This window comes from Maylandia zebra, linkage group LG3 (assembly GCF_041146795.1).
Source record: "Maylandia zebra isolate NMK-2024a linkage group LG3, Mzebra_GT3a, whole genome shotgun sequence".
Classification (NCBI taxonomy): Eukaryota; Metazoa; Chordata; class Actinopteri; order Cichliformes; family Cichlidae; genus Maylandia; species Maylandia zebra.
In genome coordinates this window covers 52,663,868-52,689,972 of record NC_135169.1, presented here as the reverse complement: position 1 = coordinate 52,689,972, position 26,105 = coordinate 52,663,868, and the positions used below count along the sequence as shown (strand labels likewise).

The window sequence follows — 26,105 nt, the reverse complement described above, 5'->3', positions numbered from 1 at the left end:
TGGTGTGGTGTAAGTGGCCTGAGGAAGAGTCACAGACCCTGGTGTGGTGTAATTGGCCTCAATAGCAACTAATGCCCTGGTGTGGTGTAAGTGACCTCAGCCAGCAGCCACAGGCACTGGTGTGGTGTAAGTGCCCTCAGCCAGCAGCCACAGGCCCTGGTGCGGTGTAAGTGGCCTCAGCCAGCAGCCACAGGCCCTGGTGTGGTGTAAGTGGCCTCAGCCAGCAGCCACAGGCACTGGTGTGGTGTAAGTGGCCTGAGCAAGAGCCACAGGCCCTGGTGTGGTGTAAGTGGCCTCAGCCAGAAGCCACAGGCACTGGTGTGGTGTAAGTGCCCTCAGCCAGCAGCCACAGGCCCTGGTGTGGTGTAAGTGACCTCAGCCAGCAGCCACAGGCCCTGGTGTGGTGTAAGTGGCCTCAGCCAGCAGCCACAGGCCCTGGTGTGGTGTAAGTGGCCTCAGCCAGTGCCACAGGCCCTGGTGTGGTGTAAGTGGCCTGAGCAAGAGTCACAGACCCTGGTGTGGTGTAATTGGCCTCAATAGCAACTAAGGCCGTGGTGTGGTGTAAGTGGCCTCAGCCAGAAGCCACAGGCACTGGTGTGGTGTAAGTGGCCTCAGCCAGCAGCCACAGGCCCTGGTGTGGTGTAAGTGGCCTCAGCCAGCAGCCACAGGCCCTGGTGTGGTGTAAGTGGCCTCAGCCAGCAGCCACAGGCCCTGGTGTGGTGTAAGTGGCCTCAGCCAGTGCCACAGGCCCTGGTGTGGTGTAAGTGGCCTGAGCAAGAGCCACAGACCCTGGTGTGGTGTAATTGGCCTCAATAGCAACTAATGCCCTGGTGTGGTGTAGGTGGCCTCAGCCAGCAGCCACAGGCCCTGGTGTGGTGTAAGTGGCCTCAATAGCAACTAATGCCCTGGTGTGGTGTAAGTGGCCTCAGCCAGCAGCCACAGACCCTGGTGTGGTGTAATTGGCCTCAATAGCAACTAAGGCCCTGGTGTGGTGTAAGTGGCCTCAGCCAGTGCCACAGGCCCTGGTGTGGAGTAAGTGGCCTCAATAGCAACTAAGGCCCTGGTGTGGTGTATGTGGCCTCAGCCAGCAGCCACAGGCCCTGGTGTGGTGTAAGTGGCCTCAATAGCAACTAAGGCCGTGGTGTGGTGTAAGTGGCCTCAGCCAGCAGCCACAGGCCCTGGTGTGGTGTAAGTGGCCTCAGAAGCAAATAAGGCCGTGGTGTGGTGTATGTGGCCTCAGCCAGCAGCCACAGGCCCTGGTGTGGTGTAAGTGGCCTCAATAGCAACTAAGGCCGTGGTGTGGTGTAAGTGGCCTCAGCCAGCAGCCACAGGCCCTGGTGTGGTGTAAGTGGCCTCAGCCAGCAGCCACAGGCCCTGGTGTGGTGTAAGTGGCCTGAGCAAGAGCCACAGGCCCTGGTGTGGTGTAATTGGCCTCAATAGCAACTAAGGCCCTGGTGTGGTGTATGTGGCCTCAGCCAGCAGCCACAGGCCCTGGTGTGGTGTAAGTGGCCTCAGAAGCAAATAAGGCCGTGTTGTGGTGTATGTGGCCTCAGCCAGCAGCCACAGGCCCTGGTGTGGTGTAAGTGGCCTGAGCAAGAGCCACAGGCCCTGGTGTGGTGTAATTGGCCTCAATAGCAACTAAGGCCCTGGTGTGGTGTAGGTGGCCTCAGCCAGCAGCCACAGGCCCTGGTGTGGTGTAAGTGGCCTCAGCCAGCAGCCACAGGCCCTGGTGTGGTGTAAGTGGCCTCAGCCAGAGCCACAGGCCCTGATGTGGTGTAAGTGGCCCCAGCCGGTCACTCAGGCCCTGGTGTGGTGTAGGTGGCATCAGCTAGCAGCACAAGACATTGGAAAACAGCCAAAAGCAATGTCGTTAATGTGCCCTCATTAATGGGCAGCTGCTTTTGGTCTTTTAATACACCCCTTCTCTGGATCAAAAGCGGTTCAATGACATGAAAAAGAAAGGCTTACAGCACCAGGTATTCCCAGGCAGTCTCCCATCCAAGTACTAACCAAGCCCAGCCCTGCTTAGCTTGCGAGATCAGACGAGGTCGGGCGTGCTCAGGGTGGTATGGCCGTAAGCTGCTGGCCCCAGCACAATGTCTCAATTTATGGATTCAACTGATTAGGTGGCAAGTACCTGAAGTTACGAAGACAATCCTATAACCATGCATGCATGTTTGCATAATACCATAACCCAAAGGCTCAGTTTGGCATTTATCTAACAGCACAGGCCCTAGATTGTTGAAGATGGCCTCTGGAACCAGCACAGGGCCTGGTGTGTTGTACATGGCCACAGCAAGCAGCACAGGGCCAGGTTTGGTGAAGATGGCCTCGGCCAGAAGCACAGGGTCTGGTGTGATATGAGTGGCCTGAGCAAGAGCCACAGGCCCTGGTGTGGTGTAGGTGGCCTCAGCCAGCAGCCACAGGCCCTTGTGTGGTGTAAGTGGCCTCAGCCAGCAGCCACAGGCCCTGGTGTGGTGTAAGTGGCCTCAGCCAGAAGCCACAGGCCCTGGTGTGGTGTAAGTGCCCTCAGCCAGCAGCCACAGGCCCTGGTGTGGTGTAAGTCACCTCAGCCAGCAGCCACAGGCCCTGGTGTGGTGTAAGTGGCCTCAGCCAGCAGCCACAGGCCCTGGTGTGGTGTAAGTGGACTCAGCCAGTGCCACAGGCCCTGGTGTGGTGTAAGTGGCCTGAGCAAGAGTCACAGACCCTGGTGTGGTGTAATTGGCCTCAATAGCAACTAATGCCCTGGTGTGGTGTAAGTGACCTCAGCCAGCAGCCACAGGCCCTGGTGTGGTGTAAGTGGCCTCAGCCAGCAGCCACAGGCCCTGGTGTGGTGTAAGTGGCCTCAGCCAGCAGCCACAGGCCCTGGTGTGGTGTAAGTGGCCTGAGCAAGAGCCACAGGCCCTGGTGTGGTGTAAGTGGCCTCAGCCAGAAGCCACAGGCACTGGTGTGGTGTAAGTGCCCTCAGCCAGCAGCCACAGGCCCTGGTGTGGTGTAAGTGACCTCAGCCAGCAGCCACAGGCCCTGGTGTGGTGTAAGTAGCCTCAGCCAGCAGCCACAGGCCCTGGTGTGGTGTAAGTGGCCTCAGCCAGTGCCACAGGCCCTGGTGTGGTGTAAGTGGCCTGAGCAAGAGTCACAGACCCTGGTGTGGTGTAATTGGCCTCAATAGCAACTAATGCCCTGGTGTGGTGTAGGTGGCCTCAGCCAGCAGCCACAGGCCCTGGTGTGGTGTAAGTGGCCTCAGCCAGCAGCCACAGGCCCTGGTGTGGTGTAAGTGGCCTGAGCAAGAGCCACAGACCCTGGTGTGGTGTAATTGGCCTCAATAGCAACTAATGCCCTGGTGTGGTGTAAGTGGCCTCAGCCAGCAGCCACAGGCCCTGGTGTGGTGTAAGTGGCCTCAGCCAGCAGCCACAGGCCCTGATGTGGTGTAAGTGGCCCCAGCCGGTCACTCAGGCCCTGGTGTGGTGTAGGTGGCATCAGCTAGCAGCACAAGACATTGGAAAACAGCCAAAAGCAATGTCGTTAATGTGCCCTCATTAATGGGCAGCTGCTTTTGGTCTTTTAATACACCCCTTCTCTGGATCAAAAGCGGTTCAATGACATGAAAATGAAAGGCTTACAGAACCAGGTATTCCCAGGTAGTCTCCCATCCAAGTACTAACCAAGCCCTGCCCTGCTTAGCTTCCGAGATCAGACGAGGTCGGGCGTGCTCAGGGTGGTATGGCCGTAAGCTGCTGGCCCCAGCACAATGTCTCAATTTATGGATTCAACTGATTAGGTGGCAAGTACCTGAAGTTACGAAGACAATCCTTTAACCATACCTGCATGTTTGCATAATACCCTAACCCAAAGGCTCAGTTTAGCATTTATCTAACAGCACAGGCCCTGGATTGTTGAAGATGGCCTCAGGAACCAGCACAGGGCCTGGTTTGGTGAAGATGGCCTCGGCCAGAAGCGCAGGGCCTGGTGTGATGTGAGTGGCCTGAGCAAGAGCCACAGGCCCTGGTGTGGTGTAAGTGGCCTCAGCCAGAAGCCACAGGCACTGGTGTGGTGTAAGTGGCCTCAGCCAGCAGCCACAGGCCCTGGTGTGGTGTAATTGGCCTCAATAGCAACTAATGCCCTGGTGTGGTGTAGGTGGCCTCAGCCAGCAGCCACAGGCCCTGGTGTGGTGTAAGTGGCCTCAATAGCAACTAATGCCCTGGTGTGGTGTAAGTGGCCTCATCCAGCAGCCACAGGCCCTGGTGTGGTGTAAGTGGCCTGAGCAAGAGCCACAGACCCTGGTGTGGTGTAATTGGCCTCAATAGCAACTAAGGCCCTGGTGTGGTGTAGGTGGCCTCAGCCAGCAGCCACAGGCCCTGGTGTGGTGTAAGTGGCCTCAGCCAGCAGCCACAGGCCCTGATGTGGTGTAAGTGGCCCCAGCCGGTCACTCAGGCCCTGGTGTGGTGTAGGTGGCATCAGCTAGCAGCACAAGACATTGGAAAACAGCCAAAAGCAATGTCGTTAATGTGCCCTCATTAATGGGCAGCTGCTTTTGGTCTTTTAATACACCCCTTCTCTGGATCAAAAGCGGTTCAATGACATGAAAATGAAAGGCTTACAGCACCAGGTATTCCCAGGCAGTCTCCCATCCAAGTACTAACCAAGCCCAGCCCTGCTTAGCTTCCGAGATCAGACGAGGTCGGGCGTGCTCAGGGTGGTATGGCCGTAAGCTGCTGGCCCCAGCACAATGTCTCAATTTATGGATTCAACTGATTAGGTGGCAAGTACCTGAAGTTACGAAGACAATCCTTTAACCATACCTGCATGTTTGCATAATACCCTAACCCAAAGGCTCAGTTTAGCATTTATCTAACAGCACAGGCCCTGGATTGTTGAAGATGGCCTCAGGAACCAGCACAGGGCCTGGTGTGTTGTACATGGCCACAGCTAGCAGCACAGGGCCTGGTTTGGTGAAGATGGCCTCGGCCAGAAGCGCAGGGCCTGGTGTGATGTGAGTGGCCTGAGCAAGAGCCACAGGCCCTGGTGTGGTGTAAGTGGCCTCAGCCAGAAGCCACAGGCACTGGTGTGGTGTAAGTGGCCTCAGCCAGCAGCCACAGGCCCTGGTGTGGTGTAAGTGGCCTCAGCCAGCAGCCACAGGCCCTGGTGTGGTGTAAGTGGCCTCAATAGCAACTAAGGCCCTGGTGTGGTGTATGTGGCCTCAGCCAGCAGCCACAGGCCCTGGTGTGGTGTAAGTGGCCTCAGAAGCAAATAAGGCCGTGGTGTGGTGTATGTGGCCTCAGCCAGGAGCCACAGGCCCTGGTGTGGTGTAAGTGGCCTCAATAGCAACTAAGGCCCTGGTGTGGTGTAAGTGGCCTCAGCCAGCAGCCACAGGCCTTGGTGTGGTGTAAGTCGCCTCAGCCAGAAGCCACAGGCACTGGTGTGGTGTAAGTGGCCTCAGCCAGCAGCCACAGGCCCTGGTGTGGTGTAAGTGGCCTCAGCCAGCAGCCACAGGCCCTGGTGTGGTGTAAGTGGCCTCAGCCAGCAGCCACAGGCCCTGGTGTGGTGTAAGTGGCCTCAGCCAGTGCCACAGGCCCTGGTGTGGTGTAAGTGGCCTGAGCAAGAGCCACAGACCCTTGTGTGGTGTAATTGGCCTCAATAGCAACTAATGCACTGGTGTGGTGTAAGTGGCCTCAGCCAGCAGCCACAGGCCCTGGTGTGGTGTAAGTGGCCTCAGCCAGTGCCACAGGCCCTGGTGTGGTGTAAGTGGCCTCAGCCAGCAGCCACAGGCCCTGATGTGGTGTAAGTGGCCCCAGCCGGTCACTCAGGCCCTGGTGTGGTGTATGTGGCATCAGCTAGCAGCACAAGACATTGGAAAACAGCCAAAAGCAATGTCGTTAATGTGCCCTCATTAATGGGCAGCTGCTTTTGGTTTTTTAATACACCCCTTCTCTGGATCAAAAGCGGTTCAATGACATGAAAATGAAAGGCTTACAGCACCAGGTATTCCCAGGCATACTCCCATCCAAGTACTAACCAAGCCCAGCCCTGCTTAGCTTCCGAGATCAGACGAGGTCGGGCGTCCTCAGGGTGGTATGGCCGTAAGCTGCTGGCCCCAGCACAATGTCTCAATTTATGGATTCAAGTGATTAGGTGGCAAGTACCTGAAGTTACGAAGACAATCCTATAACCATAACTGCATGTTTGCATAATACCCTAACCCAAAGGCTCAGTTTGGCATTTATCCAACAGCACAGGCCCTGGATTGTTGAAGATGGCCTCTGGAACCAGCACAGGGCCTGGTGTGTTGTACATGGCCACAGCTAGCAGCACAGGGCCTGGTTGGGTGAAGATGGCCTCGGCCAGAAGCACAGGGTCTGGTGTGATATGAGTGGCCTGAGCCAGAGCCACAGGCCCTGGTGTGGTGTAAGTGTCCTCAGCCAGCAGCCACAGGCCCTGGTGTGGTGTAAGTGGCCTCAGCCAGCAGCCACAGGCCCTGGTGTGGTGTAAGTGGCCTCAGCCAGTGCCACAGGCCCTGGTGTGGTGTAATTGGCCTCAATAGCAACTAAGGCCCTGGGGTGGTGTATGTGGCCTCAGCCAGCAGCCACAGGCCCTGGTGTGGTGTACATGGCCACAGCCAGCAGCCACAGGCCCTGGTGTGGTGTAAGTGGCCTCAATAGCAACTAAGGCCCTGGTGTGGTGTAAGTGGCCTCAGCCAGCAGCCACAGGCCTTGGTGTGGTGTAAGTCGCCTCATCCAGCAGCCACAGGCCCTGGTGTGGTGTAAGTGGCCTCAGCCAGCAGCCACAGGCCCTGGTGTGGTGTAAGTGGCCTCAGCCAGTGCCACAGGCCCTGGTGTGGTGTAAGTGGCCTGAGCAAGAGCCACAGACCCTGGTGTGGTGTAATTGGCCTCAATAGCAACTAATGCCCTGATGTGGTGTAAGTGGCCTCAGCCAGCAGCCACAGGCCCTGGTGTGGTGTAAGTGGCCTCAGCCAGCAGCCACAGGCCCTGATGTGGTGTAAGTGGCCCCAGCCGGTCACTCAGGCCCTGGTGTGGTGTAGGTGGCATCAGCTAGCAGCACAAGACATTGGAAAACAGCCAAAAGCAATGTCGTTAATGTGCCCTCATTCATGGGCAGCTGCTTTTGGTCTTTTAATACACCCCTTCTCTGGATCAAAAGCGGTTCAATGACATGAAAATGAAAGGCTTACAGCACCAGGTATTCCCAGGCAGTCTCCCATCCAAGTACTAACCAAGCCCAGCCCTGCTTAGCTTCCGAGATCAGACGAGGTCGGGCGTGCTCAGGGTGGTATGGCCGTAAGCTGCTGGCCCCAGCACAATGTCTCAATTTATGGATTCAACTGATTAGGTGGCAAGTACCTGAAGTTACGAAGACAATCCTTTAACCATACCTGCATGTTTGCATAATACCCTAACCCAAAGGCTCAGTTTAACATTTATCTAACAGCACAGGCCCTGGATTGTTGAAGATGGCCTCAGGAACCAGCACAGGGCCTGGTGTGTTGTACATGGCCACAGCTAGCAGCACAGGGCCTGGTTTGGTGAAGATGGCCTCGGCCAGAAGCGCAGGGCCTGGTGTGATGTGAGTGGCCTGAGCAAGAGCCACAGGCCCTGGTGTGGTGTAAGTCGCCTCAGCCAGAAGCCACAGGCACTGGTGTGGTGTAAGTGGCCTCAGCCAGCAGCCACAGGCCCTGGTGTGGTGTAAGTGGCCTCAGCCAGCAGCCACAGGCCCTGGTGTGGTGTAAGTGGCCTCAGCCAGCAGCCACAGGCCCTGGTGTGGTGTAAGTGGCCTCAGCCAGCAGCCACAGGCCCTGGTGTGGTGTAAGTGGCCTCAGCCAGAGCCACAGGCCCTGGTGTGGTGTAAGTGGCCTGAGCAAGAGCCACAGACCCTGGTGTGGTGTAATTGGCCTCAATAGCAACTAATGCCCTGGTGTGGTGTAGGTGGCCTCAGCCAGCAGCCACAGGCCCTGGTGTGGTGTAAGTGGCCTCAGCCAGTGCCACAGGCCCTGGTGTGGTGTAATTGGCCTCAATAGCAACTAAGGCCCTGGGGTGGTGTATGTGGCCTCAGCCAGCAGCCACAGGCCCTGGTGTGGTGTACATGGCCACAGCCAGCAGCCACAGGCCCTGGTGTGGTGTAAGTGGCCTCAATAGCAACTAAGGCCCTGGTGTGGTGTAAGTGGCCTCAGCCAGCAGCCACAGGCCCTGGTGTGGTGTAAGTGGCCTCAGAAGTAAATAAGGCCCTGGTGTGGTGTAAGTGGCCTCAGCCAGCAGCACAGGGCCTTGTGTCTTGTACATGGCCACAGCAAGCAGCACTGGGCCAGGTTTGGTGAAGATGGCCTTGGCCAGAAGCACAGGGTCTGGTGTGATATGAGTGGCCTGAGCAAGAGCCACAGGCCCTGGTGTGGTGTAAGTGGCCTCAGCCAGAAGCCACAGGCCCTGGTGTGGTGTAGGTGGCCTCAGCCAGCAGCCACAGGCCCTTGTGTGGTGTAAGTGGCCTCAGCCAGCAGCCACAGGCCCTGGTGTGGTGTAAGTGGCCTCAGCCAGCAGCCACAGGCCCTGGTGTGGTGTAAGTGGCCTCAGCCAGCAGCCACAGGCCCTGGTGTGGTGTAAGTGGCCTGAGCAAGAGCTACAGACCCTGGTGTGGTGTAATTGGCCTCAATAGCAACTAAGGCCCTGGTGTGGTGTAGGTGGCCTCAGCCAGCAGCCACAGGCCCTGGTGTGGTGTAAGTGGCCTCAGCCAGCAGCCACAGGCCCTGGTGTGGTGTAAGTGGCCTCAGCCAGCAGCCACAGGCCCTGATGTGGTGTAAGTGGCCCCAGCCGGTCACTCAGGCCCTGGTGTGGTGTAGGTGGCATCAGCTAGCAGCACAAGACATTGGAAAAGAGCCAAAAGCAATGTCGTTAATGTGCCCTCATTAATGGGCAGCTGCTTTTGGTCTTTTAATACACCCCTTCTCTGGATCAAAAGCGGTTCAATGACATGAAAATGAAAGGCTTACAGCACCAGGTATTCCAAGGAAGTCTCCCATCCAAGTACTAACCAAGCCCAGCCCTGCTTAGCTTCCGAGATCAGACGAGGTCGGGCGTGCTCAGGGTGGTATGGCCGTAAGCTGCTGGCCCCAGCACAATGTCTCAATTTATGGATTCAAGTGATTAGGTGGCAAGTACCTGAAGTTACGAAGACAATCCTATAACCATACCTGCATGTTTGCATAATACCCTAACCCAAAGGCTCAGTTTAGCATTTATCCAACAGCACAGGCCCTGGATTGTTGAAGATGGCCTCAGGAACCAGAACAGGGCCTGGTGTGTTGTACATGGCCACAGCTAGCAGCACAGGGCCTGGTGTGATATGAGTGGCCTGAGCAAGAGCCACAGGCCCTGGTGTGGTGTAAGTGGCCTGAGCAAGAGCCACAGGCCCTGGTGTGGTGTAAGTGGCCTGAGCAAGAGCCACAGGCCCTGGTGTGGAGTAAGTGGCCTGAGCAAGAGCCACAGGCCCTGGTGTGGTGTAAGTGGCCTGAGCAAGACCACAGGCCCTGGTGTGGTGTAATTGGCCTCAATAGCAACTAAGGCCCTGGTGTGGTGTATGTGGCCTCAGCCAGCAGCCACAGGCCCTGGTGTGGTGTAAGTGGCCTCAGAAGCAAATAAGGCCGTGGTGTGGTGTATGTGACCTCAGCCAGGAGCCACAGGCCCTGGTGTGGTGTAAGTGGCCTCAGCCAGCAGCCACAGGCCCTGGTGTGGTGTAAGTGGCCTCAGCCAGCAGCCACAGGCCCTGGTGTGGTGTAAGTGGCCTGAGCCAGCAGCCACAGGCCCTGGTGTGGTGTAAGTGGCCTCAGCCAGAAGCCACAGGCACTGGTGTGGTGTAAGTGCCCTCAGCCAGCAGCCACAGGCCCTGGTGTGGTGTAAGTGGCCTCAGCCAGCAGCCACAGGCCCTGGTGTGGTGTAAGTGGACTCAGCCAGTGCCACAGGCCCTGGTGTGGTGTAAGTGGCCTGAGCAAGAGTCACAGGCCCTGGTGTGGTGTAAGTGGCCTCAATAGCAACTAATGCCCTGGTGTGGTGTAGGTGGCCTCAGCCAGCAGCCACAGGCCCTGGTGTGGTGTAAGTGGCCTCAGAAGCAAATAAGGCCCTGGTGTGGTGTAAGTGGCCTCAATAGCAACTAAGGCCCTGGTGTGGTGTAAGTGACCTCAGCCAGGAGCCACAGGCCCTGGTGTGGTGTAAGTGGCCTCAGCCAGCAGCCACAGGCCCTGGTGTGGTGTAAGTGGCCTCAGCCAGCAGCCACAGGCCCTGGTGTGGTGTAAGTGGCCTCAGCCAGAGCCACAGGCCCTGGTGTGGTGTAAGTGGCCTCAGCCAGTGCCACAGGCCCTGGTGTGGTGTAAGTGGCCTGAGCAAGAGCCACAGACCCTGGTGTGGTGTAATTGGCCTCAATAGCAACTAATGCCCTGGTGTGGTGTAGGTGGCCTCAGCCAGCAGCCACAGGCCCTGGTGTGGTGTAAGTGGCCTCAGCCAGCAGCCACAGGCCCTGGTGTGGTGTAAGGGGCCTCAATAGCAACTAATGCCCTGGTGTGGTGTAAGTGGCCTCAGCCAGCAGCCACAGGCACTGGTGTGGTGTAAGTGGCCTCAGCCAGCAGCCACAGGCCCTGGTGTGGTGTAAGTGGCCTCAGCCAGCAGCCACAGGCCCTGGTGTGGTGTAAGTGGCCTGAGCCAGCAGCCACAGGCCCTGGTGTGGTGTAAGTGGCCTCAGCCAGAAGCCACAGGCACTGGTGTGGTGTAAGTGCCCTCAGCCAGCAGCCACAGGCCCTGGTGTGGTGTAAGTCACCTCAGCCAGCAGCCACAGGCCCTGGTGTGGTGTAAGTGGCCTCAGCCAGCAGCCACAGGCCCTGGTGTGGTGTAAGTGGACTCAGCCAGTGCCACAGGCCCTGGTGTGGTGTAAGTGGCCTGAGCAAGAGTCACAGACCCTGGTGTGGTGTAATTGGCCTCAATAGCAACTAATGCCCTGGTGTGGTGTAGGTGGCCTCAGCCAGCAGCCACAGGCACTGGTGTGGTGTAAGGGGCCTCAATAGCAACTAATGCCCTGGTGTGGTGTAAGTGGCCTCAGCCAGCAGCCACAGGCACTGGTGTGGTGTAAGTGCCCTCAGCCAGCAGCCACAGGCCCTGGTGTGGTGTAAGTGGCCTCAGCCAGCAGCCACAGGCCCTGGATTGTTGAAGATGGCCTCTGGAACCAGCACAGGGCCTGGTGTGTTGTACATGGCCACAGCTAGCAGCACAGGGCCTGGTTGGGTGAAGATGGCCTCGGCCAGAAGCACAGGGTCTGGTGTGATATGAGTGGCCTGAGCCAGAGCCACAGGCCCTGGTGTGGTGTAAGTGGCCTCAGCCAGCAGCCACAGGCCCTGGTGTGGTGTAAGTGGCCTCAGCCAGCAGCCACAGGCCCTGGTGTGGTGTAAGTGGCCTCAGCCAGTGCCACAGGCCCTGGTGTGGTGTAATTGGCCTCAATAGCAACTAAGGCCCTGGTGTGGTGTATGTGGCATCAGCCAGCAGCCACAGGCCCTGGTGTGGTGTACATGGCCACAGCCAGCAGCCACAGGCCCTGGTGTGGTGTAAGTGGCCTCAATAGCAACTAAGGCCCTGGTGTGGTGTAAGTGGCCTCAGCCAGCAGCCACAGGCCTTGGTGTGGTGTAAGTCGCCTCATCCAGCAGCCACAGGCACTGGTGTGGTGTAAGTGGCCTCAGCCAGCAGCCACAGGCCCTGGTGTGGTGTAAGTGGCCTGAGCAAGAGCCACAGACCCTGGTGTGGTGTAATTGGCCTCAGCCAGCAGCCACAGGCACTGGTGTGGTGTAAGTGGCCTCAGCCAGCAGCCACAGGCCTTGGTGTGGTGTAAGTCGCCTCATCCAGCAGCCACAGGCACTGGTGTGGTGTAAGTGGCCTCAGCCAGTGCCACAGGCCCTGGTGTGGTGTAAGTGGCCTGAGCAAGAGCCACAGACCCTGGTGTGGTGTAATTGGCCTCAATAGCAACTAATGCCCTGGTGTGGTGTAAGTGGCCTCAGCCAGCAGCCACAGGCCCTGGTGTGGTGTAAGTGGCCTCAGCCAGCAGCCACAGGCCCTGGTGTGGTGTAAGTGGCCTCAGAAGCAAATAAGGCCGTGGTGTGGTGTATGTGGCCTCAGCCAGCAGCCACAGGCCCTGGTGTGGTGTAAGTGGCCTCAATAGCAACTAAGGCCGTGGTGTGGTGTAAGTGGCCTCAGCCAGCAGCCACAGGCCCTGGTGTGGTGTAAGTGGCCTCAGCCAGAAGCCACAGGCCCTGGTGTGGTGTAAGTGGCCTGAGCAAGAGCCACAGGCCCTGGTGTGGTGTAATTGGCCTCAATAGCAACTAAGGCCCTGGTGTGGTGTATGTGGCCTCAGCCAGCAGCCACAGGCCCTGGTGTGGTGTAAGTGGCCTCAGAAGCAAATAAGGCCGTGTTGTGGTGTATGTGGCCTCAGCCAGCAGCCACAGGCCCTGGTGTGGTGTAATTGGCCTCAATAGCAACTAAGGCCCTGGTGTGGTGTATGTGGCCTCAGCCAGCAGCCACAGGCCCTTGTGTGGTGTACATGGCCACAGCCAGCAGCCACAGGCCCTGGTGTGGTGTAAGTGGCCTCAATAGCAACTAAGGCCGTGGTGTGGTGTAAGTGGCCTCAGCCAGCAGCCACAGGCCTTGGTGTGGTGTAAGTCGCCTCATCCAGCAGCCACAGGCCCTGGTGTGGTGTAAGTGGCCTCAGCCAGCAGCCACAGGCCCTGGTGTGGTGTAATTGGCCTCAATAGCAACTAAGGCCCTGGTGTGGTGTAAGTGGCCTCAGAAGCAAATAAGGCCGTGGTGTGGTGTAAGTGGCCTCAGCCAGAGCCACAGGCCCTGGTGTGGTGTAAGTGGCCTGAGCAAGAGCCACAGGCCCTGGTGTGGTGTAAGTGGTCTCAACCAGCAGCCACAGGCCCTTGTGTGGTGTAAGTGGCCTCAGCCAGCAGCCACAGGCCCTGGTGTGGTGTAAGTGGCCTGAGCAAGAGCCACAGACCCTGGTGTGGTGTAATTGGCCTCAATAGCAACTAAGGCCCTGGTGTGGTGTAGGTGGCCTCAGCCAGCAGCCACAGGCCTTGGTGTGGTGTAAGTGGCCTCAGCCAGAGCCACAGGCCCTGATATGGTGTAAGTGGCCCCAGCCGGTCACTCAGGCCCTGGTGTGGTGTAGGTGGCATCAGCTAGCAGCACAAGACATTGGAAAACAGCCAAAAGCAATGTCGTTAATGTGCCCTCATTAATGGGCAGCTGCTTTTGGTCTTTTAATACACCCCTTCTCTGGATCAAAAGCGGTTCAATGACATGAAAATGAAAGGCTTACAGTACCAGGTATTCCAAGGAAGTCTCCCATCCAAGTACTAACCAAGCCCAGCCCTGCTTAGCTTCCGAGATCAGATGAGGTCAGGGGTGCTGAGGGTGGTATGGCCGTAAGCTGCTGGCTCCAGCACAATGTCTCAATTTATGGATTCAAGTAATTAGGTGGCAAGTACCTGAAGTTACGAAGACAATCCTATAACCATACCTGCATGTTTGCATAATACCCTAACCCAAAGGCTCAGTTTAGCATTTATCCAACAGCACAGGCCCTGGATTGTTGAAGATGGCCTCAGGAACCAGAACAGGGCCTGGTGTGTTGTACATGGCCACAGCTAGCAGCACAGGGCCTGGTTTGGTGAAGATGGCCTCGGCCAGAAGCACAGGCCCTGGTGTGATATGAGTGGCCTGAGCAAGAGCCACAGGCCCTGGTGTGGTGTAATTGGCCTCAATAGCAACTAAGGCCCTGGTGTGGTGTAAGTGGCCTCACCAGAGCCACAGGCCCTGGTGTGGTGTAAGTGGCCTGAGCAAGAGCCACAGACCCTGGTGTGGTGTAATTGGCCTCAATAGCAACTAATGCCCTGGTGTGGTGTAGGTGGCCTCAGCCAGCAGCCACAGGCCCTGGTGTGGTGTAAGTGGCCTCAGCCAGCAGCCACAGGCCCTGGTGTGGTGTAAGTGGCCTCAGAAGCAAATAAGGCCGTGGTGTGGTGTATGTGGCCTCAGCCAGCAGCCACAGGCCCTGGTGTGGTGTAAGTGGCCTCAATAGCAACTAAGGCCCTGGTGTGGTGTAAGTGGCCTCAGCCAGCAGCCACAGGCCTTGGTGTGGTGTAAGTCGCCTCATCCAGCAGCCACAGGCCCTGGTGTGGTGTAAGTGGCCTCAGCCAGAGCCACAGGCCCTGGTGTGGTGTAATTGGCCTCAATAGCAACTAATGCCCTGGTGTGGTGTAAGTGGCCTCAGCCAGCAGCCACAGGCCCTGGTGTGGTGTAAGTGGCCTCAGCCAGCAGCCACAGGCCCTGATGTGGTGTAAGTGGCCGCAGCCGGTCACTCAGGCCCTGGTGTGGTGTAGGTGGCCTCAGCCAGCAGCCACAGGCCTTGGTGTGGTGTAAGTCGCCTCATCCAGCAGCCACAGGCCCTGGTGTGGTGTAAGTGGCCTCAGCCAGAGCCACAGGCCCTGATGTGGTGTAAGTGGCCCCAGCCGGTCACTCAGGCCCTGGTGTGGTGTAGGTGGCATCAGCTAGCAGCACAAGACATTGGAAAACAGCCAAAAGCAGTGTCGTTAATGTGCCCTCATTAATGGGCAGCTGCTTTTGGTCTTTTAATACACCCCTTCTCTGGATCAAAAGCAGTTCAATGACATGAAAATGAAAGGCTTACAGCACCAGGTATTCCCAGGCAGTCTCCCATCCAAGTACTAACCAAGCCCAGCCCTGCTTAGCTTCCGAGATCAGACGAGGTCGGGCGTGCTCAGGGTGGTATGGCCGTAAGCTGCTGGCCCCAGCACAATGTCTCAATTTATGGATTCAAGTGATTAGGTGGCAAGTACCTGAAGTTACGAAGACAATCCTATAACCATAACTGCATGTTTGCATAATACCCTAACCCAAAGGCTCAGTTTGGCATTTATCCAACAGCACAGGGCCTGGTGTGTTGTACATGGCCTCAGCCAGCAGCCACAGGCCCTGGTGTGGTGTAAGTGGCCTCAGCCAGTGCCAGAGGCCCTGGTGTGGTGTAAGTGGCCTCAGCCAGCAGCCACAGGCACTGGTGTGGTGTAAGTGGCCTCAGCCAGCAGCCACAGGCCTTGGTGTGGTGTAAGTCGCCTCATCCAGCAGCCACAGGCACTGGTGTGGTGTAAGTGGCCTCAGCCAGTGCCACAGGCCCTGGTGTGGTGTAAGTGGCCTGAGCAAGAGCCACAGACCCTGGTGTGGTGTAAGTGGCCTCAATAGCAGCCACAGGCCCTGGTGTGGTGTAATTGGCCTCAATAGCAACTAATGCCCTGGTGTGGTGTAAGTGGCCTCAGCCAGCAGCCACAGGCCCTGGTGTGGTGTAAGTGGCCTCAATAGCAGCCACAGGCCCTGGTGTGGTGTAATTGGCCTCAATAGCAACTAATGCCCTGGTGTGGTGTATGTGGCCTCAATAGCAACTAATGCCCTGGTGTGGTGTATGTGGCCTCAGCCAGCAGCCACAGGCCCTGGTGTGGTGTAAGTGGCCTCAATAGCAACTAAGGCCGTGGTGTGGTGTAAGTGGCCTCAGCCAGCAGCCACAGGCCGTGGTGTGGTGTAAGTGGCCTCAGCCAGAAGCCACAGGCCCTGGTGTGGTGTAAGTGGCCTGAGCAAGAGCCACAGGCCCTGGTGTGGTGTAATTGGCCTCAATAGCAACTAAGGCCCTGGTGTGGTGTATGTGGCCTCAGCCAGCAGCCACAGGCCCTGGTGTGGTGTAAGTGGCCTCAATAGCAACTAAGGCCCTGGTGTGGTGTATGTGGCCTCAGCCAGCAGCCACAGGCCCTGGTGTGGTGTAAGTGGCCTCAGCCGGTCACTCAGGCCCTGGTGTGGTGTAGGTGGCATCAGCTAGCAGCACAAGACATTGGAAAACAGCCAAAAGCAATGTCGTTAATGTGCCCTCATTAATGGGCAGCTGCTTTTGGTCTTTTAATACACCCCTTCTCTGGATCAAAAGCGGTTCAATGACATGAAAATGAAAGGCTTACAGCAACAGGTATTCCCAGGCAGTCTCCCATCCAAGTACTAACCAAGCCCAGCCCTGCTTAGCTTCCGAGATCAGACGAGGTCGGGCGTGCTCAGGGTAGTATGGCCGTAAGCTGCTGGCCCCAGCACAATGTCTCAATTTATGGATTCAACTGATTAGGTGGCAAGTACCTGAAGTTACGAAGACAATCCTATAACCATACCTGCATGTTTGCATAATACCCTAACCCAAAGGCTCAGTTTGGCATTTATCTAACAGCACAGGCCCTGGATTGTTGAAGATGGCCTCTGGAACCAGCACAGGGCCTGGTGTGTTGTACATGGCCACAGCAAGCAGCACTGGGCCAGGTTTGGTGAAGATGGCCTTGGCCAGAAGCACAGGGTCTGGTGTGATATGAGTGGCCTGAGCAAGAGCCACAGGCCCTGGTGTGGTGTAAGTGGCCTCAGCCAGAAGCCACAGGCCCTGGTGTGGTGTAGGTGGCCTCAGCCAGCAGCCACAGGCCCTTGTGTGGTGTAAGTGGCCTAAGCCAGCAGCCACAGGCCCTGGTGTGGTGTAAGTGGCCTCAGCCAGCAGCCACAGGCCCTGGTGTGGTGTAAGTGGCCTCAGCCAGCAGCCACAGGCCCTGGTGTGGTGTAAGTGGCCTGAGCAAGAGCCACAGACCCTGGTGTGGTGTAAGTGGCCTCAATAGCAACTAAGGCCCTGGTGTGGTGTAGGTGGCATCAGCTAGCAGCACAAGACATTGGAAAAGAGCCAAAAGCAATGTCGTTAATGTGCCCTCATTAATGGGCAGCTGCTTTTGGTCTTTTAATACACCCCTTCTCTGGATCAAAAGCGGTTCAATGACATGAAAATGAAAGGCTTACAGCACCAGGTATTCCAAGGAAGTCTCCCATCCAAGTACTAACCAAGCCCAGCCCTGCTTAGCTTCCGAGATCAGACGAGGTCAGGCGTGCTCAGGGTGGTATGGCCGTAAGCTGCTGGCCCCAGCACAATGTCTCAATTTATGGATTCAAGTGATTAGGTGGCAAGTACCTGAGGTTACGAAGACAATCCTATAACCATACCTGCATGTTTGCATAATACCCTAACCCAAAGGCTCAGTTTAGCATTTATCCAACAGCACAGGCCCTGGATTGTTGAAGATGGCCTCAGGAACCAGAACAGGGCCTGGTGTGTTGTACATGGCCACAGCTAGCAGCACAGGGCCTGGTTTGGTGAAGATGGCCTCGGCCAGAAGCACAGGGCCTGGTGTGATATGAGTGGCCTGAGCAAGAGCCACAGGCCCTGGTGTGGTGTAAGTGGCCTGAGCAAGAGCCACAGGCCCTGGTGTGGTGTAAGTGGCCTGAGCAAGAGCCACAGGCCCTGGTGTGGAGTAAGTGGCCTGAGCAAGAGCCACAGGCCCTGGTGTGGTGTAAGTGGCCTGAGCAAGACCACAGGCCCTGGTGTGGTGTAATTGGCCTCAATAGCAACTAAGGCCCTGGTGTGGTGTAAGTGGCCTCAGCCAGCAGCCACAGGCCCTGGTGTGGTGTAAGTGGCCTCAGCCAGAGCCACAGGCCCTGGTGTAGTGTAAGTGGCCTCAGCCAGTGCCACAGGCCCTGGTGTGGTGTAAGTGGCCTGAGCAAGAGCCACAGACCCTGGTGTGGTGTAAGGGGCCTCAATAGCAACTAATGCCCTGGTGTGGTGTAAGTGGCCTCAGCCAGCAGCCACAGGCACTGGTGTGGTGTAAGTGGCCTCAGCCAGCAGCCACAGGCCCTGGTGTGGTGTAAGTGGCCTCAGCCAGCAGCCACAGGCCCTGGTGTGGTGTAAGTGGCCTGAGCCAGCAGCCACAGGCCCTGGTGTGGTGTAAGTGGCCTCAGCCAGAAGCCACAGGCACTGGTGTGGTGTAAGTGCCCTCAGCCAGCAGCCACAGGCCCTGGTGTGGTGTAAGTGGCCTCAGCCAGCAGCCACAGGCCCTGGTGTGGTGTAAGTGGCCTGAGCAAGAGTCACAGACCCTGGTGTGGTGTAATTGGCCTCAATAGCAACTAATGCCCTGGTGTGGTGTAGGTGGCCTCAGCCAGCAGCCACAGGCCCTGGTGTGGTGTAAGTGGCCTCAGAAGCAAATAAGGCCCTGGTGTGGTGTAAGTGGCCTCAATAGCAACTAAGGCCCTGGTGTGGTGTAAGTGGCCTCAGCCAGCAGCACAGGGCCTGGTGTGTTGTACATGGCCACAGCAAGCAGCACTGGGCCAGGTTTGGTGAAGATGGCCTTGGCCAGAAGCACAGGGTCTGGTGTGATATGAGTGGCCTGAGCAAGAGCTACAGGCCCTGGTGTGGTGTAGGTGGCCTCAGCCAGCAGCCACAGGCCCTTGTGTGGTGTAAGTGGCCTCAGCCAGCAGCCACAGGCCCTGGTGTGGTGTAAGTGGCCTCAGCCAGCAGCCACAGGCCCTTGTGTGGTGTAAGTGGCCTCAGCCAGCAGCCACAGGCCCTGGTGTGGTTTAAGTGGCCTCAGCCAGCAGCCACAGGGCCTGGTTTGGTGAAGATGGCCTCGGCCAGAAGCACAGGGCCTGGTGTGATATGAGTGGCCTGAGCAAGAGCCACAGGCCCTGGTGTGGTGTAAGTGGCCTGAGCAAGAGCCACAGGCCCTGGTGTGGAGTAAGTGGCCTGAGCAAGAGCCACAGGCCCTGGTGTGGTGTAAGTGGCCTGAGCAAGACCACAGGCCCTGGTGTGGTGTAATTGGCCTCAATAGCAACTAAGGCCCTGGTGTGGTGTATGTGGCCTCAGCCAGCAGCCACAGGCCCTGGTGTGGTGTAAGTGGCCTCAGAAGCAAATAAGGCCGTGGTGTGGTGTATGTGACCTCAGCCAGGAGCCACAGGCCCTGGTGTGGTGTAAGTGGCCTCAGCCAGTGCCACAGGCCCTGGTGTGGTGTAAGTGGCCTCAGCCAGCAGCCACAGGCCCTGGTGTGGTGTAAGTGGCCTCAGCCAGCAGCCACAGGCCCTGGTGTGGTGTAAGTGGCCTCAGCCAGAGCCACAGGCCCTGGTGTAGTGTAAGTGGCCTCAGCCAGTGCCACAGGCCCTGGTGTGGTGTAAGTGGCCTGAGCAAGAGCCACAGACCCTGGTGTGGTGTAAGGGGCCTCAATAGCAACTAATGCCCTGGTGTGGTGTAAGTGGCCTCAGCCAGCAGCCACAGGCACTGGTGTGGTGTAAGTGGCCTCAGCCAGCAGCCACAGGCCCTGGTGTGGTGTAAGTGGCCTCAGCCAGCAGCCACAGGCCCTGGTGTGGTGTAAGTGGCCTGAGCCAGCAGCCACAGGCCCTGGTGTGGTGTAAGTGGCCTCAGCCAGAAGCCACAGGCACTGGTGTGGTGTAAGTGCCCTCAGCCAGCAGCCACAGGCCCTGGTGTGGTGTAAGTGGCCTCAGCCAGCAGCCACAGGCCCTGGTGTGGTGTAAGTGGACTCAGCCAGTGCCACAGGCCCTGGTGTGGTGTAAGTGGCCTGAGCAAGAGTCACAGACCCTGGTGTGGTGTAATTGGCCTCAATAGCAACTAATGCCCTGGTGTGGTGTAGGTGGCCTCAGCCAGCAGCCACAGGCCCTGGTGTGGTGTAAGTGGCCTCAGCCAGCAGCCACAGGCCCTGGTGTGGTGTAAGTGGCCTGAGCAAGAGCCACAGGCCCTGATGTGGTGTAAGTGGCCCCAGCCGGTCACTCAGGCCCTGGTGTGGTGTAGGTGGCATCAGCTAGCAGCACAAGACATTGGAAAACAGCCAAAAGCAATGTCGTTAATGTGCCCTCATTAAAGGGCAGCTGCTTTTGGTCTTTTAATACACCCCTTCTCTGGATCAAAAGCGGTTCAATGACATGAAAATGAAAGGCTTACAGCACCAGGTATTCCCAGGTAGTCTCCCATCCAAGTACTAACCAAGCCCAGCCCTGCTTAGCTTCCGAGATCAGACGAGGTCGGGCGTGCTCAGGGTGGTATGGCCGTAAGCTGCTGGCCCCAGCACAATGTCTCAATTTATGGATTCAACTGATTAGGTGGCAAGTACCTGAAGTTACGAAGACAATCCTATAACCATACCTGCATGTTTGCATAATACCCTAACCCAAAGGCTCAGTTTGGCATTTATCTAACAGCACAGGCCCTGGATTGTTGAAGATGGCCTCAGGAACCAGCACAGGGCCTGGTGTGTTGTACATGGCCACAGCTAGCAGCACAGGGCCTGGTTTGGTGAAGATGGCCTCGGCCAGATGCGCAGGGCCTGGTGTGATGTGAGTGGCCTGAGCAAGAGCCACAGGCCCTGGTGTGGTGTAAGTGGCCTCAGCCAGAAGCCACAGGCACTGGTGTGGTGTAAGTGGCCTCAGCCAGCAGCCACAGGCCCTGGTGTGGTGTAAGTGGCCTCAGCCAGCAGCCACAGGCCCTGGTGTGGTGTAAGTGGCCTCAGCCAGCAGCCACAGGCCCTGGTGTGGTGTAAGTGGCCTCAGCCAGTGCCACAGGCCCTGGTGTGGTGTAAGTGGCCTGAGCAAGAGCCACAGACCCTGGTGTGGTGTAATTGGCCTCAATAGCAACTAATGCCCTGGTGTGGTGTAGGTGGCCTCAGCCAGCAGCCACAGGCCCTGGTGTGGTGTAAGTGGCCTGAGCAAGAGCTACAGACCCTGGTGTGGTGTAATTGGCCTCAATAGCAACTAAGGCCCTGGTGTGGTGTAGGTGGCCTCAGCCAGCAGCCACAGGCCCTGGTGTGGTGTAAGTGGCCTCAGCCAGCAGCCACAGGCCCTGGTGTGGTGTAAGTGGCCTCAGCCAGAGCCACAGGCCCTGATGTGGTGTAAGTGGCCCCAGCCGGTCACTCAGGCCCTGGTGTGGTGTAGGTGGCATCAGCTAGCAGCACAAGACATTGGAAAAGAGCCAAAAGCAATGTCGTTAATGTGCCCTCATTAATGGGCAGCTGCTTTTGGTCTTTTAATACACCCCTTCTCTGGATCAAAAGCGGTTCAATGACATGAAAATGAAAGGCTTACAGCACCAGGTATTCCAAGGAAGTCTCCCATCCAAGTACTAACCAAGCCCAGCCCTGCTTAGCTTCCGAGATCAGACGAGGTCGGGCGTGCTCAGGGTGGTATGGCCGTAAGCTGCTGGCCCCAGCACAATGTCTCAATTTATGGATTCAAGTGATTAGGTGGCAAGTACCTGAAGTTACGAAGACAATCCTATAACCATACCTGCATGTTTGCATAATACCCTAACCCAAAGGCTCAGTTTAGCATTTATCCAACAGCACAGGCCCTGGATTGTTGAAGATGGCCTCAGGAACCAGAACAGGGCCTGGTGTGTTGTACATGGCCACAGCTAGCAGCACAGGGCCTGGTGTGATATGAGTGGCCTGAGCAAGAGCCACAGGCCCTGGTGTGGTGTAAGTGGCCTGAGCAAGAGCCACAGGCCCTGGTGTGGTGTAAGTGGCCTGAGCAAGAGCCACAGGCCCTGGTGTGGAGTAAGTGGCCTGAGCAAGAGCCACAGGCCCTGGTGTGGTGTAAGTGGCCTCAGAAGCAAATAAGGCCGTGGTGTGGTGTATGTGACCTCAGCCAGGAGCCACAGGCCCTGGTGTGGTGTAAGTGGCCTCAGCCAGCAGCCACAGGCCCTGGTGTGGTGTAAGTGGCCTCAGCCAGCAGCCACAGGCCCTGGTGTGGTGTAAGTGGCCTCAGCCAGTGCCACAGGCCCTGGTGTGGTGTAATTGGCCTCAATAGCAACTAAGGCCCTGGTGTGGTGTAAGTGGCCTCAGCCAGCAGCCACAGGCCCTGGTGTGGTGTAAGTGGCCTCAGCCAGCAGCCACAGGCCCTGGTGTGGTGTAAGTGGCCTCAGCCAGAGCCACAGGCCCTGGTGTGGTGTAAGTGGCCTCAGCCAGTGCCACAGGCCCTGGTGTGGTGTAAGTGGCCTGAGCAAGAGCCACAGACCCTGGTGTGGTGTAATTGGCCTCAATAGCAACTAATGCCCTGGTGTGGTGTAGGTGGCCTCAATAGCAACTAATGCCCTGGTGTGGTGTAAGTGGCCTCAGCCAGCAGCCACAGGCCCTGGTGTGGTGTAAGTGGCCTGAGCAAGAGCCACAGACCCTGGTGTGGTGTAATTGGCCTCAATAGCAACTAAGGCCCTGGTGTGGTGTAAGTGGCCTCAGCCAGTGCCACAGGCCCTGGTGTGGAGTAAGTGGCCTCAATAGCAACTAAGGCCCTGGTGTGGTGTATGTGGCCTCAGCCAGCAGCCACAGGCCCTGGTGTGGTGTAAGTGGCCTCAGAAGCAAATAAGGCCGTGGTGTGGTGTATGTGGCCTCAGCCAGCAGCCACAGGCCCTGGTGTGGTGTAAGTGGCCTCAATAGCAACTAAGGCCGTGGTGTGGTGTAAGTGGCCTCAGCCAGCAGCCACAGGCCCTGGTGTGGTGTAAGTGGCCTCAGCCAGCAGCCACAGGCCCTGGTGTTTTGTAAGTGGCCTGAGCAAGAGCCACAGGCCCTGGTGTGGTGTAATTGGCCTCAATAGCAACTAAGGCCCTGGTGTGGTGTATGTGGCCTCAGCCAGCAGCCACAGGCCCTGGTGTGGTGTAAGTGGCCTCAATAGCAACTAAGGCCCTGGTGTGGTGTAGGTGGCCTCAGCCAGCAGCCACAGGCCCTGGTGTGGTGTAAGTGGCCTCAGCCAGCAGCCACAGGCCCTGGTGTGGTGTAAGTGGCCTCAGCCAGAGCCACAGGCCCTGATGTGGTGTAAGTGGCCCCAGCCGGTCACTCAGGCCCTGGTGTGGTGTAGGTGGCATCAGCTAGCAGCACAAGACATTGGAAAACAGCCAAAAGCAATGTCGTTAATGTGCCCTCATTAATGGGCAGCTGCTTTTGGTCTTTTAATACACCCCTTCTCTGGATCAAAAGCGGTTCAATGACATGAAAATGAAAGGCTTACAGCACCAGGTATTCCCAGGCAGTCTCCCATCCAAGTACTAACCAAGCCCAGCCCTGCTTAGCTTCCGAGATCAGACGAGGTCGGGCGTGCTCAGGGTGGTATGGCCGTAAGCTGCTGGCCACAGCACAATGTCTCAATTTATGGATTCAACTGATTAGGTGGCAAGTACCTGAAGTTACGAAGACAATCCTATAACCATACATGCATGTTTGCATAATACCATAACCCAAAGGCTCAGTTTGGCATTTATCTAACAGCACAGGCCCTGGATTGTTGAAGATGGCCTCTGGAACCAGCACAGGGCCTGGTGTGTTGTACATGGCCACAGCAAGCAGCACAGGGCCAGGTTTGGTGAAGATGGCCTCGGCCAGAAGCACAGGGTCTGGTGTGATATGAGTGGCCTGAGCAAGAGCCACAGGCCCTGGTGTGGTGTAGGTGGCCTCAGCCAGCAGCCACAGGCCCTTGTGTGGTGTAAGTGGCCTCAGCCAGCAGCCACAGGCCCTGGTGTGGTGTAAGTGGCCTCAGGCAGAAGCCACAGGCACTGGTGTGGTGTAAGTGCCCTCAGCCAGCAGCCACAGGCTCTGGTGTGGTGTAAGTGACCTCAGCCAGCAGCCACAGGCCCTGGTGTGGTGTAAGTGGCCTCAGCCAGCAGCCACAGGCCCTGGTGTGGTGTAAGTGGACTCAGCCAGTGCCACAGGCCCTGGTGTGGTGTAAGTGGCCTGAGCAAGAGTCACAGACCCTGGTGTGGTGTAATTGGCCTCAATAGCAACTAATGCCCTGGTGTGGTGTAAGTGACCTCAGCCAGCAGCCACAGGCCCTGGTGTGGTGTAAGTGGCCTGAGGAAGAGTCACAGACCCTGGTGTGGTGTAATTGGCCTCAATAGCAACTAATGCCCTGGTGTGGTGTAAGTGACCTCAGCCAGCAGCCACAGGCACTGGTGTGGTGTAAGTGCCCTCAGCCAGCAGCCACAGGCCCTGGTGTGGTGTAAGTGGCCTCAGCCAGCAGCCACAGGCCCTGGTGTGGTGTAAGTGGCCTCAGCCAGCAGCCACAGGCACTGGTGTGGTGTAAGTGGCCTGAGCAAGAGCCACAGGCCCTGGTGTGGTGTAAGTGGCCTCAGCCAGAAGCCACAGGCACTGGTGTGGTGTAAGTGCCCTCAGCCAGCAGCCACAGGCCCTGGTGTGGTGTAAGTGGCCTCAGCCAGTGCCACAGGCCCTGGTGTGGTGTAAGTGGCCTGAGCAAGAGCCACAGACCCTGGTGTGGTGTAATTGGCCTCAATAGCAACTAATGCCCTGGTGTGGTGTAAGTGGCCTCAGCCAGCAGCCACAGGCCCTGGTGTGGTGTAAGTGGCCTCAGCCAGCAGCCACAGGCCCTGATGTGGTGTAAGTGGCCCCAGCCGGTCACTCAGGCCCTGGTGTGGTGTAGGTGGCATCAGCTAGCAGCACAAGACATTGGAAAACAGCCAAAAGCAATGTCGTTAATGTGCCCTCATTAATGGGCAGCTGCTTTTGGTCTTTTAATACACCCCTTCTCTGGATCAAAAGCGGTTCAATGACATGAAAATGAAAGGCTTACAGCACCAGGTATTCCCAGGTAGTCTCCCATCCAAGTACTAACCAAGCCCGGCCCTGCTTAGCTTCCGAGATCAGACGAGGTCGGGCGTGCTCAGGGTGGTATGGCCGTAAGCTGCTGGCCCCAGCACAATGTCTCAATTTATGGATTCAACTGATTAGGTGGCAAGTACCTGAAGTTACGAAGACAATCCTTTAACCATACCTGCATGTTTGCATAATACCCTAACCCAAAGGCTCAGTTTAGCATTTATCTAACAGCACAGGCCCTGGATTGTTGAAGATGGCCTCAGGAACCAGCACAGGGCCTGGTGTGTTGTACATGGCCACAGCTAGCAGCACAGGGCCTGGTTTGGTGAAGATGGCCTCGGCCAGAAGCGCAGGGCCTGTTGTGATGTGAGTGGCCTGAGCAAGAGCCACAGGCCCTGGTGTGGTGTAAGTGGCCTCAGCCAGAAGCCACAGGCCCTGGTGTGGTGTAAGTGGCCTCAGCCAGCAGCCACAGGCCCTGGTGTGGTGTAAGTGGCCTCAGCCAGCAGCCACAGGCCCTGGTGTGGTGTAAGTGGCCTCAGCCAGCAGCCACAGGCCCTGGTGTGGTGTAAGTGGCCTCAGCCAGAGCCACAGGTCCTGGTGTGGTGTAAGTGGCCTCAGCCAGTGCCACAGGCCCTGGTGTGGTGTAAGTGGCCTGAGCAAGAGCCACAGACCCTGGTGTGGTGTAATTGGCCTCAATAGCAACTAATGCCCTGGTGTGGTGTAGGTGGCCTCAGCCAGCAGCCACAGGCCCTGGTGTGGTGTAAGTGGCCTCAATAGCAACTAATGCCCTGGTGTGGTGTAAGTGGCCTCATCCAGCAGCCACAGGCCCTGGTGTGGTGTAAGTGGCCTGAGCAAGAGCCACAGGCCCTGGTGTGGTGTAAGTGGCCTCAATAGCAACTAAGGCCCTGGTGTGGTGTAAGTGGCCTCAGCCAGCAGCACAGGGCCTGGTGTGTTGTACATGGCCACAGCAAGCAGCACTGGGCCAGGTTTGGTGAAGATGGCCTTGGCCAGAAGCACAGGGTCTGGTGTGATATGAGTGGCCTGAGCAAGAGCCACAGGCCCTGGTGTGGTGTAGGTGGCCTCAGCCAGCAGCCACAGGCCCTTGTGTGGTGTAAGTGGCCTCAGCCAGCAGCCACAGGCCCTGGTGTGGTGTAAGTGGCCTCAGCCAGCAGCCACAGGCCCTTGTGTGGTGTAAGTGGCCTCAGCCAGCAGCCACAGGCCCTGGTGTGGTTTAAGTGGCCTCAGCCAGCAGCCACAGGCCCTGGTGTGGTGTAAGTGGCCTCAGCCAGCAGCCACAGGCCCTGGTGTGGTGTAAGTGGCCTCAGCCAGCAGCCACAGGCCCTGGTGTGGTGTAAGTGGCCTCAGCCAGCAGCCACAGGCCCTGGTGTGGTGTAAGTGGCCTCAGCCAGAGCCACAGGCCCTGATGTGGTGTAAGTGGCCCCAGCCGGTCACTCAGGCCCTGGTGTGGTGTAGGTGGCATCAGCTAGCAGCACAAGACATTGGAAAAGAGCCAAAAGCAATGTCGTTAATGTGCCCTCATTAATGGGCAGCTGCTTTTGGTCTTTTA

At 57.5% G+C, this 26,105-nt stretch overlaps 12 non-coding genes and 2 pseudogenes across 12 annotated transcripts; all 14 read right to left on the bottom strand.

Annotated features, from left to right (window-relative positions):
• Positions 1–1,961: 1,961 nt before the first annotated feature.
• Positions 1,962–2,080, bottom strand: LOC143417384 (5S ribosomal RNA). The gene has a single exon (XR_013097605.1). It is a non-coding gene; the product is annotated as a 5S ribosomal RNA (ribosomal RNA).
• A 1,533-nt stretch (positions 2,081–3,613) lies between these two features.
• LOC143417345 (5S ribosomal RNA) lies at positions 3,614–3,732 on the bottom strand. Its single transcript, XR_013097566.1, has one exon. It is a non-coding gene; the product is annotated as a 5S ribosomal RNA (ribosomal RNA).
• An 859-nt stretch (positions 3,733–4,591) lies between these two features.
• Positions 4,592–4,710, bottom strand: LOC143417819 (5S ribosomal RNA). The gene has a single exon (XR_013097967.1). It is a non-coding gene; the product is annotated as a 5S ribosomal RNA (ribosomal RNA).
• A 1,254-nt stretch (positions 4,711–5,964) lies between these two features.
• Positions 5,965–6,083, bottom strand: LOC143417530 (5S ribosomal RNA; annotated as a pseudogene).
• Positions 6,084–7,179: 1,096 nt separating this feature from the next.
• Positions 7,180–7,298, bottom strand: LOC143417818 (5S ribosomal RNA). Its single transcript, XR_013097966.1, has one exon. It is a non-coding gene; the product is annotated as a 5S ribosomal RNA (ribosomal RNA).
• A 1,687-nt stretch (positions 7,299–8,985) lies between these two features.
• On the bottom strand, positions 8,986–9,104 carry LOC143417171 (5S ribosomal RNA). The gene has a single exon (XR_013097388.1). It is a non-coding gene; the product is annotated as a 5S ribosomal RNA (ribosomal RNA).
• A 4,239-nt stretch (positions 9,105–13,343) lies between these two features.
• Positions 13,344–13,462, bottom strand: LOC143417551 (5S ribosomal RNA; annotated as a pseudogene).
• A 1,249-nt stretch (positions 13,463–14,711) lies between these two features.
• LOC143417817 (5S ribosomal RNA) lies at positions 14,712–14,830 on the bottom strand. The gene has a single exon (XR_013097965.1). It is a non-coding gene; the product is annotated as a 5S ribosomal RNA (ribosomal RNA).
• Positions 14,831–16,041: 1,211 nt separating this feature from the next.
• Positions 16,042–16,160, bottom strand: LOC143417506 (5S ribosomal RNA). Its single transcript, XR_013097728.1, has one exon. It is a non-coding gene; the product is annotated as a 5S ribosomal RNA (ribosomal RNA).
• A 743-nt stretch (positions 16,161–16,903) lies between these two features.
• Positions 16,904–17,022, bottom strand: LOC143417367 (5S ribosomal RNA). The gene has a single exon (XR_013097588.1). It is a non-coding gene; the product is annotated as a 5S ribosomal RNA (ribosomal RNA).
• Positions 17,023–19,883: 2,861 nt separating this feature from the next.
• Positions 19,884–20,002, bottom strand: LOC143417619 (5S ribosomal RNA). The gene has a single exon (XR_013097765.1). It is a non-coding gene; the product is annotated as a 5S ribosomal RNA (ribosomal RNA).
• Positions 20,003–21,019: 1,017 nt separating this feature from the next.
• LOC143417170 (5S ribosomal RNA) lies at positions 21,020–21,138 on the bottom strand. Its single transcript, XR_013097387.1, has one exon. It is a non-coding gene; the product is annotated as a 5S ribosomal RNA (ribosomal RNA).
• Positions 21,139–22,933: 1,795 nt separating this feature from the next.
• On the bottom strand, positions 22,934–23,052 carry LOC143417816 (5S ribosomal RNA). The gene has a single exon (XR_013097964.1). It is a non-coding gene; the product is annotated as a 5S ribosomal RNA (ribosomal RNA).
• A 1,453-nt stretch (positions 23,053–24,505) lies between these two features.
• On the bottom strand, positions 24,506–24,624 carry LOC143417843 (5S ribosomal RNA). Its single transcript, XR_013097990.1, has one exon. It is a non-coding gene; the product is annotated as a 5S ribosomal RNA (ribosomal RNA).
• Between the last annotated feature and the right edge of the window lie 1,481 nt (positions 24,625–26,105).